This window comes from Lissotriton vulgaris, unplaced genomic scaffold (assembly GCF_964263255.1).
Source record: "Lissotriton vulgaris unplaced genomic scaffold, aLisVul1.2 SCAFFOLD_1500, whole genome shotgun sequence".
Classification (NCBI taxonomy): Eukaryota; Metazoa; Chordata; class Amphibia; order Caudata; family Salamandridae; genus Lissotriton; species Lissotriton vulgaris.
This window is the reverse complement of record NW_028241052.1, coordinates 496,032-511,091: the sequence shown is the minus strand read 5'-3', so window position 1 is coordinate 511,091 and position 15,060 is coordinate 496,032. Positions and strand designations below refer to the sequence as shown.

The 15,060-nt window shown below is 42.4% G+C and overlaps 1 protein-coding gene across 1 annotated transcript in view; it reads left to right on the top strand.

Annotated features, from left to right (window-relative positions):
* LOC147672121 (ribokinase-like) overlaps positions 1 to 15,060 on the top strand; it is a 518,130-nt gene that overhangs the window by 7,863 nt on the left and 495,207 nt on the right. The window lies entirely within an intron of this gene.

The following is a 15,060-nucleotide window of genomic DNA, read 5'->3' as shown; positions in this document are numbered from 1 at the left end:
CTAAGGATGGCATTCGACCTAAAATCAGTCATGTAGATGCTATTTTAGCTGTTCCGGAGCCTACTAGCAAAGAACAATTGATGCCATTCCTTGGACTCACAGAGTTTTATTCACGTTTTATTGAGAACTATGCTTCAAAGGTTGAGCCTTTGAGATCATTATTAAAAAGAGGCGTAGTATTTACATGGGGTGAGCAACAAAAGACATGTTTTGAGAAAGTGAAGAAGGAGATAGTTACTACTCCTTGTCTGAAACCCTTTTTACCAACGGCTGAATGTGTGCTATCTGTGGATGCATCTGGTTATGGAATTGGTGCTGTGTTTTCCCAACGAGTCAAGTCTGAAAAATGGGTGGTAGCATATGCTTCACGCACTTTAACCCAAGCGGAGCGGAATTATTCCGTAATAGAGAAAGAATTGTTGGCTGCTTCATGGGCAGCTGAAAGATTTCGAATGCACGTGTGGGGGAGGAAGTTTAAAATTTGCACTGATCACAAACCATTGGTGAACATTTTAAGACCTGAGGGAGGAAAAAATTTAACTCCAAGGTTAGCTCGTTTAGCTTCAAAGCTGCAGATGTTTAGTTTCGACATAGAATACATTCCGGGTAGAGATAACGTAGTAGCGGATGGTTTATCCAGACTACCCAATGTGGATTCTAAGGAGGTCAAAACCAATACTGATTGTGAAGTAGCATTTACTGCTAAGGATGTATTTCTTATAAGTACTCAGGATGCCATGAGTGGTATTTCTGAAACGTCTTGGATGAATGAGATGGAGAAGGATGTAGTTTTGAAGGAGGTCAAACGTTTTATAGTTGAGGGTTGGCCAAGGGAATCCAATTTACGTGGTGAATGTGTTGCGTTTTCTAAAATTAGAGATGAATTGTGTATTGTCAATGATATTATTCTAAGAGGCGACAGGATTGTTCCTCCCATTGGTTTAAGGAAAGATATTGCTGAGAAAAGCCACTTAGGGCATGGTGGTATGTCCAGTTCAAAAAGGAGGGTCAAAGAGTGGTTTTGGTGGCCAGGTGTAGATTCCATGGTGGACCGATTGGTAAGGGATTGCAAGTTTTGTAGTACTAGTGATAAGGTGGTTAAACCATTGAAGGTACCATTAACTATGGTGGAGTTACCCGAATATCCGTGGCAAAAGGTCGCTATCGACTTTATGGGGCCCTTTTCTGCTGTGGCGTCTATGGACTGTTATGCCATTGTACTAGTTGACTATTATTCCAAATGGCCCGAGGTAAGAATGGTAAGTGGGATGTCAACAGATGTGGTTATTGAATTTCTAGAGGACGTATTCTCGAGAGAGGGTGTTCCTGAAATATTAGTTTCAGACAATGGTCCCCAATTTGTGTCACAGAAGATGGAAGAATTTTTACTGGTGATGGGTATCAAACACATTAAATCATCATTATATCACCCAGAAGGAAACGGCCAAGTTGAACGCTTCAACAGAGTGGTTAAGGAAGCGATTGAATTGGCACTGAGCGCAGGTTTGCCTTGGAGGAAGGCTTTGCAAGAGAGGCTGACTGCTTATCGTGTTACTCCCCATTCAGCTACAGGGAAAACACCTTTTGAGATTTTGAGAGGTAGAAAACCTTTCTCTGGGCTGGTACCTTGGTGGTTGAGGAAAAGAAACGATAAGATGCAATGCAACACTAAGAATATTGATGAAGAAGTCAGATCTGAGGTTAAGAAGTACCAAGATCGTAATCAGCAGTATCATGGTAATAGACGTGCTTGGCCCTTAGTTAGAATCGGTCAGATGGTTAGGGTGAAGAACCCTAGGAAAGTATTGAAAGGTGAAAGTGTGTGGTCTAAACCCCTGAGGGTAATAAAGGTTTTTGGTAGTGCTGTTGAATTAGAAGACGGTAAAAGGTGGAATTTTCGCCAATTGAGTTTTTGTAATGAGAGGAGTGGTGTGGTAGGTGCACATTATGATGGCGGGTCTTGTAGCGGTTATTTGTTAGGTGATGATTTTGGTCTTGTAAAAGAGTTAGCGCCATCTAGCAATGCAGGTAGCTGTAGCACCGATTGTGAGTCTAGTAATGATGTTGGGGATGCTGGCGATGCTGGACCTTCTCCTTCTAATTTGGGCATTGATGATGAATGCCTTCGCCGTAGTGGAAGGGTAAGGAAGTTGCCTGCCCGGTTTTCTGATTTCAGTTTAGGATGATTTTGTTTGTGGGTACTTAAGCTGTTTGAGGAGGAGGGTGTGTGGTATCGTGTCATGTGTTGTGCGCGTGTGTGTCTCGTGTGTATGGCGCGTGTATGTGTATGCATGCGCGTGTGTGTATGTCTCGTGTGGAATGCGTGGAATGTGGGTCAGTGAGAATGCTGTGGAAGGGAGTCGGTTACTGGAAGGGAAAGCGGAGGATGTGCTTCATGTCGCTGTATTGCCTTCTTCTTACCTGTTAATAAAGAAGACTTGAAGAACTCTACCTGCCTACAAGACTTTACCTTACAATACAGTTCACTTAATTTCTCTAAGGTCCTCATCTTTTAATCTTCCTAAAACTGGGCAGTCTTTACTTTCTCTTTATTCTGTCTCCTCAGTTTTCCCGAACCGCTACTAGTTATGCCTTCCCTAAAATTCTATTTCTACTTCCTATCTTAGAGATGTATTCCTTAGTGTGTTTTCCCTAATGGTCAATCCTACCATAAACAAAACCTTGAAGTTCAGAAGTCCCTGCCATCCTATGTGACCTCTAACGTACACAGAATTTCATCCTACTTCTTCGTTTACAGACTTATTCACATAAACGTCTCTCAAGAGCCATTCTCTTCAAACTTATAAAATACATTGCTCTCCTAGACACTAAAGGGCTAAATCCATTTAGGGTGCAAATTACTGTTTACTCCTGAAACTGGATTGCAAATTGGGCAATGTTTGCCTGTGAGCAGTTATGCATGGGCTTTTTGCACATGTGCAGATTACATATGCTACACTATTTACCCAAACGTTTTTGGAAGGTAAAACCTGGTTTGAGTCTGCTTGGCAAATAGTGCTAAATTATGATGTGTGCCCCATATAATGCATTCCTGCTTGCTTTAATCAGAATTCGCTGTTATATGCCAAATGGACTAATATTAGCACACAAATTTCCCCATTGGCTCGGTTCCTCATCAAAGTCAATACTATTTATGGTAATCTTTAGTTGAATCTTTTTCTCTTCATCCGGAGGGGTTCCACTAGGTTGTGTTATGGTTGGTACTTCCATGATTGGTACTTCCATGGTTGGTTTTCCTTGCCTTCTGTTTAAATCCAATGGTGCCAACTTGCTCGTAAGGGAGGAAGCACAAGCAGTCAGTGCCTTCTCAGTCCCTTGGCCACCAAGTCTGTTTGCTGCCACGCCAATCCCTTTTTCTTCATTGGGTTATGTACTATATCATATCAGAAGTAGAGAGTAAAGTCAGAACATCAAACTTTTGGCACCACAGCTCCTGGTTTCTGTTACTTTCCTGCCAGGAGGAATGACGTGTACTTATGCCTCCATCACCTCTCTGTTAACCAACCCAGTAAGACACTTTTTCTGGCTCACTTGAAAGTGATGGCATGGCAGATGAAATGCTAGGGCTTTAACTTAAAGGGTTATTTCAGGGGATTGCATTCAGTATTCAACTGTTTTGAAGATCATCCACTCTTTAGTCATATAAAAAATGCTGCCTGTGTTTCTGCTTCTGGTATTCCTAGAAGTCCATTACCCATCTATTTTGTGACACTCGTAGGTTCCTGAGCTTCCTGAGGATGGTTTACGTTGGGTTTGGTTTCACCTGTTCATCTCTTTGTGGCCACATTGTTGCCATTTTGTTTCCAAGTAATACTGAAATGGTATGTGTCCATTGAAAGTTGTGCCACTAGGATAAGTTTCAAGCTTGCCCTGAGCCAAGTAGGCCAAGGTGCCTTTCTGGGACCTCTTTTGATATTTAGGCGACTACAAACGTCTGTGGTTGAACCCTTGGAGGATGTTCCTGTAAAGATGTTGATGGCTAATTTTGACTTATTTGTTGCCTTCACTTTTGAGAGGCATATATGTGAACTCGTTGCTATGGTCTGCTCACTTCAGGCCAGGAATGTTGTATCCAAATTAACCTGGATATTGTCCTTCAGATTTGTGATAATCTGGGTTGGAAAATCATGGTGGCGATGAGGTCAGAGTCATACCTACCCTTAAAAGAAGTGTAATATATTTTTTTTACCAGCAGGGAATCATTCTGATTAGGTCTGCCTGCTACGGTGGGCCATCATAATATCTGAGTGCAGATAGCGATATGGAGCAGGTGGACTCAGCAAAACATACGTTTCTGCTGAATAATCCTTGCACCTTTAATGTGTAGGGACCATGCATAATTGCTCCAGTGACAAAGGCACTTCACAAGCACATTGACACAAGTTATATAAGCTTTCTCTAGTCCATAAATTGACTTGATGAATGCTGTAGCCTTGGTATTATGAAGGCTGTTTGTAAGAACATGTTATAATTGACTTGTGTCTCTCTTTTCCCTGGCTGGGATTTCCCTGTCGCTCAGCCTGCCTGCCATCAACTGCCACTCCACACACAGGCCAGGAACCAAACATTCCATGATGTCACAAGCATTCTACCACTCACACTATCTGAGCAACAGGGAAATCCCAGCCAGGGAAAAGAGAGACACAAGTCAATTTTAACACATCCCCTTTCCTTAGGGAAACAACAAAACTGAAGCTAAGGAAAGGAACATACACATGAAAATATATACAATGCATAGGTACTGAAAATAGAAGCCAAGGAAACCACAAGGTAAAAGACATTATATAACATGTTGGCGACGTTTGGAGAGCCTACAGAAAAGAGCCTATATACAAATGAACCTACAGCGTGCAGAAAAGGGATAGAATTAAGGAACCTACAAAGAGAAAAGAAGCTGGAACTACTGAAAAGAACCCACACCTGTGAAGTGAGACTGTGTATAAAGGAGCCTAATGCAACTAATAATCTTAAAGAAAATAAACGCCTTGCTCAAACCCCACCAGTGTCATTTGCCATCTTGACAGCCTGCAGCCCAGGGCGTTTGACTCTTTAAATCCTGACATTCCTGAAGTTGATGGGAGATCCTACTGCATTGAAGAAATTGATATTGTCCAGCTGTTCTTTCTACAGCAAGCTGCTAATTTGCTGTAGCAGTAGTAATTGATACTTGAGAATTGACTCCAGCGACGTGTGTTGAAGATTACTGGCGTTTAGTCTTCTACTACATTGCTGTCATGATAATGTTTTAGAGGAGTTAATTTTGAAATTGGCAGCAGTAAGTGGTCCTTTGGAAGTGGCACCAGCGACATATATACAGGCACACACGAACCAAACCAATAGGCATAGAGGCACTCATATGCACATGCCTTCGAGCAGTTCAGAGGTATAAGAGCTCCGTGATGAACTTTATGGTTAGGATGCCGGCTACTTTCTACATGTTTGAGGTTGTCGGACAGTCTTCTGTGACGCTTCATCATTGCTACTGTTACACGTTTTCCAGCAGGAGCTTGCGGAGAGGCACCCGGTACAGCGTGTGTTGCGTGCCGCCATCTTGCTGCATCTCTACTCTGCATTTGTCGATGTGGTGTTCAACTTTTGCCAGTAAAGTTTCCTAAGCTTTGAAGTCCACCGGTGGCCTGCAGTTTGTTTCGAAGTTACAGACTAGCTTCATTTCATGCATTCTTTGGGACGGTGGCGCAGTTGCGGGTCAAAATGGTGAGGAAGCATACTATTTTGTCAGGCTGCATGGTGTGTCTCTTAAGTGCCCCAGGTGATGAAGTCTTCGGCAGTGAACTTGCTACACCGGCGCTTTGAATAGCACAGACTTGCAACTAAAAAAAAAAGGACTCAGTGTGGTGAGGACCTCCGGTGAGACATCGCTCACCGGTGTTTGTTTTTTTCTTGATTTATTCATTTTTATGTTGTATTCATTGTTATGTTAGAGTACATGTAATGCTATCTTTACTCAACTTACTACAATAATTCTTAATTACTTTCTGAGAGTTGTGGGGTGAATAGTGCTATACTACTATGTTTCTGGGGTATTATGTGAGCTTGTGGGGTGGTTAGGGCCCCAGTGATATTTTTTGTTGCTGGTGGTAGCGTGTGCTCGGTTTGGTTTGAAGGGGGATTTATTTTATTTTTTCCCTATTATGTGGAGGTTGTGGGAGCAGAGTGCTCCAATTTAGTTTTTGTGTGGTAGTGCGTACCTCAGTTTTGGTTCAAGGGTGTTGAGTACAACTTTGAGGTGGTTGTGGGAACTAAGTGCCCCGTATTTTTAGGTCTCGGGCCTAGCGTACACTGCCCAGCAGTGTCGTGCAGCCGGAGTCCTTTTGTCGGGGTTTTGAAAATGGACCAAGGAATTCCACATAGCTCGTGCGTGTTATTTCCTAGGTCCATTTTCATTGGCCTTTGCGTGCGTGTAGTTTTAAAACAGAAAATGCAATACTCCATGGGCGGTCGCGTAGCTCCTCCCATTGTCTATTGGTGTATGTTACGCGCACCAAAGGCCATATGTCTTCAATTATCGTGGCCGTGTTTGAAGACATATGCTCGCAGTGGCGCTCGCACGCGCACCACTCGCGGGCATTTTTTTTTTCTTTTCCATTGGGTTGCTTTCGCGATCGCTTGTTTGTCTAGCCGGTACACTCCGCCTCTTCCTCCTCTCCCGCTCCTTCTAGTGCTGTCATCGGTGCAGAGCCGTTGGACTGGTGGCGGCTCCGCGCCGATGACAACACCTCCAGCCTGGGGTCTCTAGGTGATGCTGCAGCCAAGATGGCGACTGTCTGACTGGCGGAGCCGGGCAGCGGGGGCGACTGCGGGCACCATGTCTGAAGGGGGCAGCACGGCTCCCCGACGGAGATGACACGGGTCCCGCCGCTGCCCACACTGATTCTTCCCGGACCGCCCTTCTGCAGCAGGCGGACCCACCATGGCTGACATAATCAAGAATCAGATTCTGCAACATCTTTCCAGGTCAGTGTGGTCCCTCGGAGGACACATACAAGGCACTGCACACCCTCCAAGTGTCTATGGGCGTAGTGAGGCAGCGATATTCTCTGGGGGCAATGAGATCAGGGATATCCGGTACAAATAAGCATAACGCAATGGGAGCACAGAGCCCCAGTACTTGTAAACGTTGTACATTTCTGCTTTCTAAGAACATCACTTGTTCGTATAAACATATTTTTAATGTATCGCCATGTACTGAGCGTTAACATGTTTATAAGTGGACCTAACAGAAAAGAGATCACACATCGTTGCCCTTGTGTGATACTGTGGCCAGAACTCTGTTCTGGTGGTTCCCTAGCCTATGTTTTGGACCCAATAACCCCAACTACAGCTATATTTATTATAATTACTAGAAATGGAGCGCTCCTTGAGCTGCGTATATAACTGCTATCTTCTAAGCCCCACTGTCTAAGGTTACAAGTTAATAAGATTGTTCGCCCGGTGGTGACTGTTGATGTCACCTGGCAGTGGACTATGCCCAGCTGTGGGAGCTCAGTGTCCCAATAATGTTTCACAGGGCATTACGAACCCTGTTACATATAGGTTGTGGAGCGTTACACAGGGTGGTGTGTACCCAGTTACATGTAGGTTGTGGGGCAGTTTGTGTCCCAGTATTGGTTCACAGGATGATGTCTATCCTGTTACATGTTGGTTATGTGCTCCAATTCTGTTCCACAGGGTGGTGTCTACCCTGTTACATATATGTTGTGGGGCCTGTTACATGTTGATTTCACCGTTTTTTGCGGTTGTGTTGTGGTTTTCCCCACGGGAGGGGGATGGGGCTAAACTCAAATGTTGTTATTTTTGAGAATGCAATGTCAATGTTTTCTTTTAGAATTCATTGTATATATTCATGTGTATGTTCCTTTCCTTAGCTTCAGTTTTGTTGTTTCCCTAAGGAAAGGGGATGTGTTATAATTGACTTGTGTCTCTCCTGGCCTGTGTGTGGAGTGGCAGTTGATTGCAGGCAGGCTGAGCGACAGGGCGGTCGCTCCTGGGGGATTTACATTTCCATCTATCTTATCTTGAAGAACTTAATCTGGAACTTAACTTAAATAAACCTATCCTGTTTATATACCTGGCTCAAGGACTTCTATTTATAACAGAACACTTACTAAGTCGATTCACAAGAGTGGACTGTGAAAGAATGGTATCACACGAGAAACACGGAATTGACCAGTTGAATGTTCTTGTATTGGAGAAAGGGAGGTGACAATGAAGAGATGAAGTGCCAGCACACATATTAGAACTCTTGTATTAAATTTACGGTTTAATGATTTTAGTTTTCCATGTTTGGCTCAATACTTAAGGAGGCTAGAAAAAGAGCTTCTCCTAGGGTTGGTCTGGTAGCCAACAAAAACCTTGTCCAAAATCCATTGCAGCCTGCATTACACTGAGCAAATTATTGTAGTACATGAGCCCAATTTGACCACAGTTTATTCTCCCTCCAAGAAAATATTTGTAGATACAGAGCACCAAACAGCATCTTTTACTAAATATTGTGTGCAGCATGTTGGCTCCAGTGCTTTAGGTTTTACCTGCAGCTTTGAGAGATAATTAATGAAATATTTGAAGACTTCAGGATCTGCAATAACAACCTGGAGCAACATTTCTCAGCAGTCCGTAGTAAGACATGTTCATACTTCTTTGAATTTATTTTGCCTCTTCATCCATTCTTTCTTTTATTGCATTTTTGTACACCCTTCCTTTTATTCATGATACTCCTACTCCCCTTTCGCTTATGCACATCTCTACATTTGTTCTAAGATGTGAAAAACAGTCATGAAATACAGCATCATTACAGCTGACCACAATTTCCCACTTTAAAGTCTGCTTCTGAGCTGGGCCGTCTTCCTGCTGTTTCCATCCACTCAGTGGCCAAACCGCATCAGAGATGTTAGTTATCCCTAAAGAGTGAGCAGAAGAGCGTTTTGGTCAAACAATTGCATACTTGTTTTGCAGCATGCCTGGGCTCTGCACGTAGGGTGACCACCTGGCATGGTGGCAAATTCTGGACAGGGCTGTAAAAATTCAGGACAAAGAGTCAAAATTAAAGATAAAATATCAGTTTTATGTACACATCCAAGGAGAGGCCATACCCCACTACTTTATTGGCGCATTTATTCACTATTTTCCATGTAGCACTATTTCTTCACTGTGCTCTGTATGTGATTGCTTCTAGGAATGCCACATTCTGGTGGCACATGATGTCCTTGTTCAACTGTAACTTGATGCCCTTGAGCAGGGTGTCAAGGGCATCAACCCTACCCAAATCTACCCAATCTTTCTTCGCAAGTAAGCATAGAAAACATTTGATTATATTTCAAAACAGTTTAAAACCTTCGACAAACAATTTCGGAAACATTAAAATGAGTAACATTTCCACCATTTGATAGTTTAGACAAGTTTACCAAAAACTTCTGGCTCACCTCACCCTGTATTAAACCTAAAAAAAATTAATGAGGCAGCAGAAATGGTGGGGGTGATAGTCTAACACCTAATATCAGGATGTAAGGTACTCACAAATCTTCTGTAGCTTTAGAGCACTAGAGTGTGCACCTGGAACTCTACATTTATCTCTGAAATGGGAGCCCGGACAACCAGAGAAGGAGAATTAAAGTGCAGAATGAAGCCAGGATCAGATAGGAGACCCACATCATCTGATTTAAGGGTTATTGCTAAGAACTGGACATATAAGGACAAGAAGAAGATGATAGGACAGTTCCCAGCACCAGACAAGATGGCCCGCCATCAGTATTGGAAAGTATTGCATACCTGGAGAGTACTCACACTAGACAGGCTAGAAACAGAAGAGGCATAGTCAAGTGTTTGAACAAGCAGCAATCACACACCCACCCTCACAAACTCTGCTGCTACACTGGTCCATTGGTCGTGCTTGTGGGGACCGAGTCACTTGAAAGAATGTGCCCTTGGTAATTGGCCACTCTGTCAATGCCTTACAATTGCTCTGCATTTAAGCCAATGCCATAACAGTGATCTGGCTCATTCCTAAGTGCCACAGAACATACAGAATCTTTAAAATATTTGGGATCTAAATCACATAACAAACGCAATTTAAGAACATGATAAATATATTAAAATGTAGGAAATGTTTCTTTAACATATGGTAGTGTTTCAATTTAGTACATTAGATCACTACATTCATTGACATTTATTTGAAGTGAAAGTTTCTAAACATGAACTTTAAAACAGGTATTAACCCTCCCCATGAGTGAACAAAATGAACCAACTGACTGATGTCCTTTACATCATGGCCAATATTATTGTTATGATGGTGGAAAATTCCAAGCTATTAAAACATTTACAAGTGAATATTTTATTTAGAGGAGCCATTGAAAATGTAGCCACTGGCTAGGTTAATTTATTTGTCTCACTTCCCTTTAACAGCAGAGGACAGTGTTTTTGTACAATTCTGTCAGATGAAAAGTATATTGTATTACGTAACAATCATATGTTAATCTAACAAAATATCTTACAAAATGGTACATAGTGAAAGTAAGGTAAGGCAGTATGCATATGCTGACATCACTGCCTTTTTCAGACATTACATAGCTATTCAATGTAAGAGTCAAAGTGCATTAAAAAATCATGACTACTGTGATCATAGTGCAATGGGAATGGGGTCCTGTTCTATGATCTTGTGCATACTCCTTGTGTTAAGTACTGTAGTTAGCAGACGCCAGTGCCAAGACACCTTTGGACATTCGCGCTATATAAAATTATTCAATTCAGTTCAAAGTATAATACACTATTTACCCAAGGTGGTGAAACCTGGTGAGAGTCTTCTTGGCAATTAGAGCAAAATTCTGATTGCGCACCATAGAAGGCAAACCCTTGTTGCACAAATCGGAATATCCTGCTACATGCCAAACTGACTAATATTAACACACTTAAATTACCAATTTGTCTCTCTTCCACATCAAAGATAATAATCTTTATGTGAATCCTTATTTGAATCTTTTTCTCTTCATCCATAAATATTCCAACAGGTTGTGTTTAGGTGAGGGCCACTGGATTTATGCGATTGTGCTGCTGCTGCATTATTGATTTGCCACATAATATGTAATCAACTGCATAATATAAAGATTGTAACAAATACATTTTTGTTTCTAGCTCAAATGGTTCAAGCGTTACTATAAACGCAGTAGCACTTGTTGCAACTAATGGTCATAGTGTTAGCAAGCGTAACAAGCATTGGTAAATGCATTAGGTTTCACCTATGTGATTATTAATAATTCGTTTTTAGTTGTAAGTTTAGGATTAGTGATAACTGGTGGGATTTGGACCAGGGAATGCGTTGAAGGGAAACTAAATGGCAGAAAGGTGACCAGGAAGCAGAGGGAATTACAGGTAGCAAAGTAGCAAGAAGAAATAGACCCAATAAATGAAAACAAGTTAGTGTGGTGGATTGGGGTGGTGTAGATTGGGGCAGATTGGAATAGGGTAGAGTGTGGTAGACTGGTGCAGAGTTGGTTAGATTGGAGTAGAGTGTGGTAGACTGGGGTAGATTGTATTAGAGTGAGATAGAATGGAGGGGGTAGATTGGAGTCGCATAGATTGGGGTAGAGTGAACAGGGGTCGGTTGGAGTAGATTAAATTTGGGTAGAGTGGAGTGGGGTATAAGAGATTGGGGTAGAGTGGAGTGGGTTATAGTGGGGTTGATTGGCGTGTGGAAGATGGGGGTTGATTTTGGTAGATTGTAGTTTAGTGGAGTGGGGTAGATTGGAGTGGAGTCAGCTAAATTGGAGTGTGCCTAGAGTGGTGTAGATGTGTAGATTAAAGTGGAGTGATGTGAATGGTGGTAGAATTTATTTGAGTAGATTGTGTTGGGGTGGAGAGGGTTAGATTGCTGTATAGTGGGGTGTAATAGAATTGGCTCTAGTGGGGTGTGGTAGTTTGGTGTGGGTTAGATTTGTGTAGAGGAGAGGGGTGTAGATTGGGGTAGATTGGTGGAGATTGTAGAGGAGTGTAGTGGGTCAGTGTGGAGTGGGGCAGATTGGGATAGAGTCAAGTGAGGTAGCATGTTGTTTATTGGAGTAGAGTGAGGTGGGCGAGAGGGGAATGGGATATAGTGGGGTAGAGAGATGTATATTGGAGTGGGGCTGCTTAGAGTGGGGTAGAGTGGGACAGATTGGAGTGGGCCTAGAGTGGTGTAGATTAGATTGGTGTAAATTGTGGTAGAATGGAGTCGGGTAGATTGTGTTGGGGTGGAGAAAGTTAGATTGGTGTAGATTAGGGTGTGATAGAATAGGGTGTAGTGGGGTGTGGTAGATTGTAGTAGTTTGGTGTGGGTTAGATTGTTGTAGAGTGGCGTGGGGTAGAATGGAGGCGATTGTAGTGGCGTGAAGTGGATTAAAGTAGAGCGGAGTAGATTGGGATAGAGTCAAGTTAAGTAGTGTGTTGTTTAGTGGGGTAGAGTGTGATGAGGTAGAGGGGAGTGGGATATAGTGAGGTAGAGAGGTGTATATTGGAGTGAGTAGATTTAAGTAGAGTAGCTTAGGATAGATTGTAGTGTATTAGAGTATGGTAAATTGGAGTGGTGTAGATTGTTGTAGATTAGAGTGGGGTAGAGTTGAGTGTCGTAGATCGGATAGAATGTAGTGTGGTGGAGTGGGTTACGAAGGGCTTGATTGTGGTAGGGTGGGATTGAGTGGGGTAGATTGGAGTGAGCTGGCTTGGCGTTGGTAGAATGGAATGTGGTAGCTTGCTATTGAGCACTTTGGGACAGAGTTGAGTGAGTTAGTTTTGAAAGAGTGGAGGTGCCAGATTGGGGTAGAGTGGAGTGGGGTAGAGTTTATTATGAGGTTGAAGAGTGCTAAGATAATTACAAGAGGGGATATTACATTTTCCATGGCTTGATTATTTGTGCTTTAAAAAAAAGAGCTATGGAGGGAGCAGCATGCAGTGCGAGTGTGAGGGAGAATAAATAATAACATCACATTGTGAGCAGCGGATGGTCGCTGATTACATTTGGTTAATCCGTGTTTAGTTCCTGGTCCACAGAAAGGATGGTAACTGATGTTTGGCTAGCAGTGGCCAATGAAGGTGGCTGCAAAGAGGGCGTTGCAGCCATCAAATGGTAAGTAGTGGGAGGTCTTCAAGCCATTTTGTTAAATAACAATGTCAGAGCCTTTTAATATGTCTTTTATGGTATGATTGTAATGCTGTAGAATGCGTTTCGGTGCATGGCTGTTGTGAGTGTTTTAATTTTGAGTAAATCTCATTGCTTTAAAAAAAAATCCAAAATGCTTTTATTCAATTTTCCACAAGTATTAATTGTTTTTTAGGCATTCAAAATATATACATATCATTGTATTTAATAAAACACTTAATAAAGCTAGTGTTTTAGAAGGTTGCTTGCACATCCAAGAATATCTCCTAAAAGTACATGGTCTCACTTTTTAAGATTGTGTTAATGGCTGGATGGTCCTATAGTGTGAAAATATGTTAACGTAAGTGGCCGGAAACTGGGTCTTGAAGGGTGTGCCTTTAATGGCAACCTCAACTGCTAATGTTAATCGAAAGATATATTTTTGCAGTACTGTGCATTTGTTTTTCCCTGGGACTCATGTGGATTGACACGCCTGCATGTTAAAAATTGAAATTGTGTAATTTTCTTAATTGCATTCATTACGAATATTTAAGGCTATAGTGAAGTATTAGAAAGAAATATGTCTTTTAATATTTTCGTTGTTTTTAATGAACTATATTGTGATAGAGACATAGTTAAATGTAAAGCACTTATGGAATTTTATTTTTATGTTTTGAGTAAAGTGTGCTGTGCAAGAGGGATTGGTTTATTTAAGTGCACTGTACATCTAGTAGCCACTTGACCAGATCCTCGTTATTTGAGCCGATATATTGCATACGTAGTAGTGGTGCAGTTACCTGAGTGCTGCTTTAAAGGCTTTCCATGGATTATATTGCAACAGAGTGAGACTACATCAGAAAGCACTTTTCGAGGAACTGTGAGTGTTTTGTTCACTACTGCAGCATTTTTGATCGAGATGGCGCTGAACAGCCTTTAGCCGATTTGAAAATGGTGTCAGTTGGCTGTGGCTTTAATGCGCTTATTGTAACTGCTTGGATAGTCTGTGCCATGAAAGAACGTCACATTGAAAAAAGGGTAATTGTAAAAAACAATTCGGATACGAATACAACTAGAATAAACATACACATACATGGGCTGTTTAATAATGTCTACCATTCAAAGGCCATATATAGCACCTGTAGACAAGTACTTGTGAGTAGAAGGCACAGTTTCTTTCTAGTGTAGAGCCTGTTTAGTGCCAGTCTAAGATCTGCCAGAGCCGCGCTCCGTACCAGACCAAGAGAGTAATGGTGGAGCATAGCAGTGCTGAATAATTCTTGGCAGTCCTCGCAGCACACTCCCATGTGTGGCAGTAGGGGCACTTGGTTGCAGTGTGAATGCCAGGGGCCGCCAGTGAACAGATGAGGAGACTGGGTATGCGGGAGCTGGTCATGCGAGGCCGGCGATCAGAGGGATGTAGTGCATTAACGTGTCTGGCAATTGGGGACACTAACTCATGCTGTGAACACCGGGGGCTGCAAGTGAGGAGACTGGGCCTATGGGAGCAGGCCTAGCGAGGCTGGCGATGAGCAGAAGTCATTGTGGGTACAGCGGGCTCATCATATAGTATTTTTAGTTTGCTCACCTCAGTGCGTAGTCTAATATTGTAACGCCCGGACTCAATACATCATGTAGAGCTGTACGGAATGACAAGCGGCCCGCCTAGGAGGAAAATGGTGGCGGGCTCTTTAAGTCTTTGTCTAGGCAGTCCGGTTAACCGTCCGCTTGTTCAACAAGCACACTTGAAATGCATGCAGCCATGGAGAGATTAGTAAACAGAAAAACAAAAAGTTAAGGAGGGTCAAGGGGACTATATTTATAGACCATCCAAACTCAATACCCCTAGGCAAACTACAACAAACATATAGAGTTGGAGGGTCTGTTGACTAACGTTGCTGAGTCTAAAAGGTTATATT